The sequence below is a fragment of the Lactuca serriola genome, chromosome 1, assembly GCF_051521515.1.
Source record: "Lactuca serriola cultivar US96UC23 chromosome 1, Lser_US96UC23_V15, whole genome shotgun sequence".
Taxonomy (NCBI): domain Eukaryota; kingdom Viridiplantae; phylum Streptophyta; class Magnoliopsida; order Asterales; family Asteraceae; genus Lactuca; species Lactuca serriola.
In genome coordinates, this window is record NC_136408.1 from 90,888,571 (window position 1) to 90,894,370 (window position 5,800).

The 5,800-nt window shown below is 36.9% G+C and overlaps 1 non-coding gene across 1 annotated transcript; it reads right to left on the reverse strand.

Moving 5' to 3' along the window:
* Positions 1-3,432: 3,432 nt before the first annotated feature.
* On the reverse strand, positions 3,433-3,539 carry LOC145080676 (small nucleolar RNA R71). The gene has a single exon (XR_013695267.1). It is a non-coding gene; the product is annotated as a small nucleolar RNA R71 (small nucleolar RNA).
* Between the last annotated feature and the right edge of the window lie 2,261 nt (positions 3,540-5,800).

Sequence of the window (5,800 nt, forward strand, 5' to 3'; positions counted from 1 at the left end):
TAAAACCTGTATTTCATCACTAGCACACAACTAGAGGTTTATAACCTATCGTGTTTACATTTCTGTAACCATTCCAGTTAAGTTAGCTACACATTTGAGTTCTACATGTTCTCAACTGCTTGCATAGCTACTTGGAAGCAATGACAGGCCCTTGAGCTGCCAGGTGGCAAGAAGTTAAGATTGCACAAGTTCAATCCATAAAAGTTAGGATTTGTCACTAACCTAGTCTTGTGATTATGGTTTGACAAATTCACGTGGATAAGAACACATATACCATAAAATCTAAGTGTCATAAGGTTTCTCTTCAATTCACGAAAATGATGGTAAGGAAACTCTTTCACTAAGTAGATTTTAAGTTGATAGCAATTGTGATATTTGCAGTTCTCAAAGTCGTTAGTGGAGCGTGCGTGGTTAACCGGCACATTAACATTGACTTATGAGAAATGGCAAAAGGTCTAAAAAATTAAGACTATGATTATGGCATCCCTTTTCATAGTTCTGAAATTGTTTAGACACACCTGTAATCTATCTAAGATAAGGTGTATGATTTTGATAAAGTCTTATCAAAGCAATCTAGTATCAGAAATCTGAACTTTGGTAAGAATGTCAATAAAGTATTGACTTCTAGAGGTCCACCTGTTTTCTGAATACATGTCACAGCTAGTGGGAGCATAAGTGTTATGCTAATAATCATCATGTTAGTGGGAGCATGATAATTTTGGTAAGTATTGCAAGTTAGCAATGTTAATTATAGAAAACAAAAGTTTCAATTCATGAGGTTGCAGGGGTTGGAAAAGTTTTTTTGCTATAATTAAGGGAGAGGAAATTATACTTCATTTCAATTCTAAAAAGCTTAGATTGAGTTTATAATCATTCTAAAGAGCTTATATTGAGATTTTAATCACTTTTAGTCAAGAATATATATATGAATTTCATGTTGGATTGGTTCAACTTAAGAAAATTCTATATATTGCGTTCTCAAAATTCGATTATGATTACGGAATCCCTTTTTCATAGTCAAATTTTGAGAATACGGCAAATGAAAATTATTATGGCAAAAGACTGGTCTAGAACCATGTCTTTATGTGAAACATCATGAATTATGTCCAATTTACTTTGGGTACAAGATCGATTACATTTGCTATAATATTTATCCTTTCTGAATTTTCCAAATGCCTTGGGGCATTAAGGAGGAAAATGTCTAGAATTGGATATGAGTAAAGTGATTAAGCAATTGCCGAGGACAATCTAAGGTTTACCGAAGATTGGTTGCTCAAGGACAGTTGGAAGTATACTGTTAATATTGGAAGGACCATATTGACATGGTCTGAAGAGAGGCAACTCTTGTTCAGAAGTAGTAGTCAAAATGGGAATATAAAGTGGTCTTCTTAGGTGGAAGCAATCTGTGTAAAGTTAAAGAAACTTAATGCAAGAAGCATGTTCAAAGCAATGCACTTTGAATCTGCGACATCATTTCCATGGAATTGCTTTCCATTGGGATACTCTGTAATGATTGTTGCCAAGCCTTTTTGGCTTTGTGCATAATCATTACAAGAGGAACAGTGCATATAAGTTTAAAAATCTAAACAGATTTCGATAAATGATAGGAATTTGAAATTCTTGCATTTTCGATAAGGATTTGGGAGTGTGAAAAGAGAATCATTGAAATTATGTTCAATTGATCTAGTTCACAAAGAAAAGGATCATAGACAAACATAGAGTTAATACTTGGTGTATGGCAAAGCTATTGTTTAGAAAAGCATAGTGTACATGCTTGGAGCATGGGACACCTAGTGTTTTAATTCAAGTATAAAGTTGATAAAACCGAAACAATGAATAATGAGTAATTAGTATGGTGATAAATAAAAGTGGTTTATTTATATTCATAGGTTTTGATACCATATTAGATTCATTTATTCCAGTGTTTCACTTTGCATTTTTTGACTTCCATAATAGCTAGGTTATTCTTCCGGAATGACTAAGTTATTCAAACCATCCACAGTCGGTCATATGTTGGAAGTAGATATGAATCAAGACTGTCATGGGTTGGCTTGTAGAGATCCAAGTCGGTGGACAAAGTTGTGCTACAACACTCACGAGTGCTCATAAGTTCTAAGTATTGGATTCAACCCGCGCTCATTTGAATCACTTGATGGATTTTATCAAGAGTGATCATGAGACGATAATATCTTAGATTCTTCAAACCTAGAGATATGAGTTATTACTATGAGTTGATAGTACATTGATTGCATGAAAACGCATTGGTAACTCGATGTTATAAAACGTGCCTTTGTGTATGATTCAACAAGTAGTAGAACAAGCCATATGAGTCGAATTTTATCCATTCCTTTTACCTTCGGGATAAAAGCTATATCTGTGGGCCCCTCGATGATTTAATGATGACACATGCGAGTGCTTGGCCAAGCCAGGACTGATTTGATTTGTTCAATCAGTCAGTCATCATGAATCGGAAATAGGGAAACAAAAAATGGACAGAGAGAATGATTGATAATCCATGTCTCAGTCCATATGATATCTAGAATGGAGGAATATATGATCCCTTATCTAATGGACAAGTCATTGACAAAGGTCAGAGTTCGACAGCGGCTTTAAGAGCTACGATTGCCAGTTAGGTTTTGAAGACATACTCAATAATAGTTTTAGACTTATCCAAGTGGGAGACTATTGGATTAATGTCTAAGTCCATAACTATATTTGGTATGTACTTGACCCGACCCGGCATGGTCCATTTGGGTTGCACTTCACCGACACAATTTATATGGATAGTCTTTTGGGAATAGTATATTTATGATTTATATTAATATATTAAAAGTCCTAATATATTAATATGGAACCATATTATTTAATTAGTATTGATCAACACTTAAGTTAGAACTAATTAAGTGATCAAAATGAACTAATTAAATATGGACTCTTATATATATATGAAATGGGCCAAGTTCATTTAGGTTGGGCTAAGCTTTCATGGATAGTCCATAGAGTGTTTAACCCATGGATCATATGAAATGAAAGGTCATGGGTTTAATCCTAGTCTCCACAGTATATAAAGATGTCCTTGGTTGGTGAAATGGGCACTAGTGTGGGTACACTAAGAGGGCTAGTCGATTTCACTAGAGAGATCCAAAGTATTCTTATTCTTAAAGTCTTCCAAGGTGTTTTGGTGATTTGTGATTCCACTTGAGGCTTCCACAATATTGGGGCTAAGCTCTTAAATCTTGAAGAAATCAAGCCACACCAAAAGGTATGTCATCTAACTAGTCTTTGTAGTATAGTTGCCTCATAGTATGCTCGTTAGGATTAAAGCCTTGGAAAGTTCTTATTTGCATGTATAATAGAGAAAGCATAGATCCAAGGTTTATAGGGTTGCATGTACACCATAGGAGTGTTAGAATGCTCAAAACCCAACAAACTAAACTCAATAAGGCAATAGCCAACTTTGAGCAACAACCAGGGGAGTCACTATACGAGGCATGGGAGCGTTACAAAGGATTGTTAAGGATTTGTCCTCAACATGATTTTAATGTTCAACAAGAGATGTCTGTTTTCTATGATGGGGTCAATGTTATGATAAGGAAACTCCTTGATTCTCAAGGGCCATTGACAAAGAAAAATCCAAGGGTGGTCAAAGAGTTAGTTAAAGAATTCGAAAAACACGCTCGCGAGTACCACAACCCAGGACAAGATGGAGCAAAAGGCAGTGGGGGTGCACATTTTGAAAAGATGGTTGCAATGATGGAAATGCTCAATACTATGGACCGGAGATTGACCCAAATGGACGAGTCAGTTCATGCAATAAGAGTTGGATGTGAGAGGTGCAGTGGGCCATACTTGACTAAGGTCTGCCATTTGGATGAATATTGGAACAAGAAGGCTCAAGTTTGCTACTCGAGTGGGGACAAGTATGATGAAGACTGGAAGAAACCAAAGAAGGAGTGGCTGTCTTATGATGAATACAAGAAGCAGAAGGAGGAGAAATTAAAGCAGACAGGCCGAGGCTTCTACCAAAAAGAGCAACCACCAGCCGAGAAGAAAGTAGACTTGGAAAATATTTTGACCCGATTTATGGAGGCCTCCGAGAAAAGGCATGATGATACTGATGCAGTGCTAAAGGAACACATGAAAATGATGAAAGAACAGCACACAATGATGATTGACCAGCAAGCCTCATTAAGAAATCATCAAACATCAATTCATAATCTAGAAGTCCAACTTGGTCAACTAACTACTTTTGTGAGCAACAAATTATCCTCACAATTTCACGAAAAGAATGCTGAATCCTATGTTATGATGATTGATACTGAAGAAGAGGCCATCTTTGAGTTTTTAGAAGCAATAGAGGAGGAGCCAAATCCATCCAGACCAAAGTCGAATAAGTCGAAGCTCGAAAACAAAATTGTTGCTGAAACACCAGACTCACGTCGTGAGCCCTCCATGCTCACGACGTTGGCTAGGTCTGAACAGAAAAATTCAAAATCCATTCTGGCTTACCGACCACCTTTGCCGTTTCCGTCTCGAGTACATCTCAGTCTATTGGAAAGGGAACATCTGGTGTTTATTTAGAAAATAAAGGGTATTCCTATTAATACCCCTTTTATCGATTCACTTTCAAAAATTACAGAATACACGAAGTTCCTACAAGATCTTATAGACACTCGTCAACAATTAAAGAAGAACTCTAAAGTAATTCTTAGTGAACAAAGTTCAAGAGCTGTATTGGGAGAGATACCTAAGAAGATGGGAGATCCTGGACGCCTCACTCTTCCATGTGAGTTTGGAAACAACTTGAAGACTTATGCCTTAGCCGATTCTGGGGCCAGCATAAATTTGATGCCATATTCATTCTATCAAAAGCTGAATATTCAGAAAATGAAGGCTACAAATATGACCATCCACATGGCCAATCGTTCGGTGACTCACTCGAGGGGAATTGTAGAAGACATCCTTGTTAAAATTGGGAAATTTGTTTTCCCAGTTGACTTTATGATTATGGATATAAAGGAGGATGTTAATGTCCAAATTATTCTTTCTCGCCCTCTACTTAATACTGCTAGAGCTTTAGTTGATGTTCGTGAATCCTAGCTTACATTGAGGGTTGGTGATGATGAGGAGACTTTTGGAATACAAGATGGTTTTCAAGGAGAAGATGTAAAAGGTGAGGTGTTTAATATGGATGAAGATAATGATCTTGAAGAATTGGAGAATCTCATGGAGGAAGAAATCAAGACAATTCATCAAGTCAAACGCACCAAACCGAGAGCATCCGTCCCGTTCTTCGTTGAAGTCATTAACCACACAAAACCAACAACTTTGATGAGTGAGGAAAGCGATGAATTGTCGATTGATGAAGACGAGGCTACTTCTAAGGATACGAGTTCATTGGTGAAGAAAGAAAAGATTCCTAGGGAGCTTAATAAAAGCGAAGAAAAACTGGAGACTAAAGGGATCAAACACAAGCTCGATGGAGACGGGACCAAAGCTAAAAAGGAGAATTCAAAGAAGGCGTACATTCGATGTGTCCAAGCTTACAAGAGGCAATGGAAAGAATATAAAATTTAGGTGGTGATAGACTCCTCTGATAGCTCAATGTAGGAGGCACGAAGTCCGGCTCACGACTCCATCAAAAAGAAGCGCTTCTCGGGAGGCAACCCGAGCTCGGTTTGCATTTTCTCTTCTTTTCGTTTTAGTTTTTGAATTTTTAGTTTTTAGAAATATTAATTGTCTCATCATCTAATAATCCTCTGAATGGTAAAAATCAAGTGTGGGGGTTCTTAGAATTAAA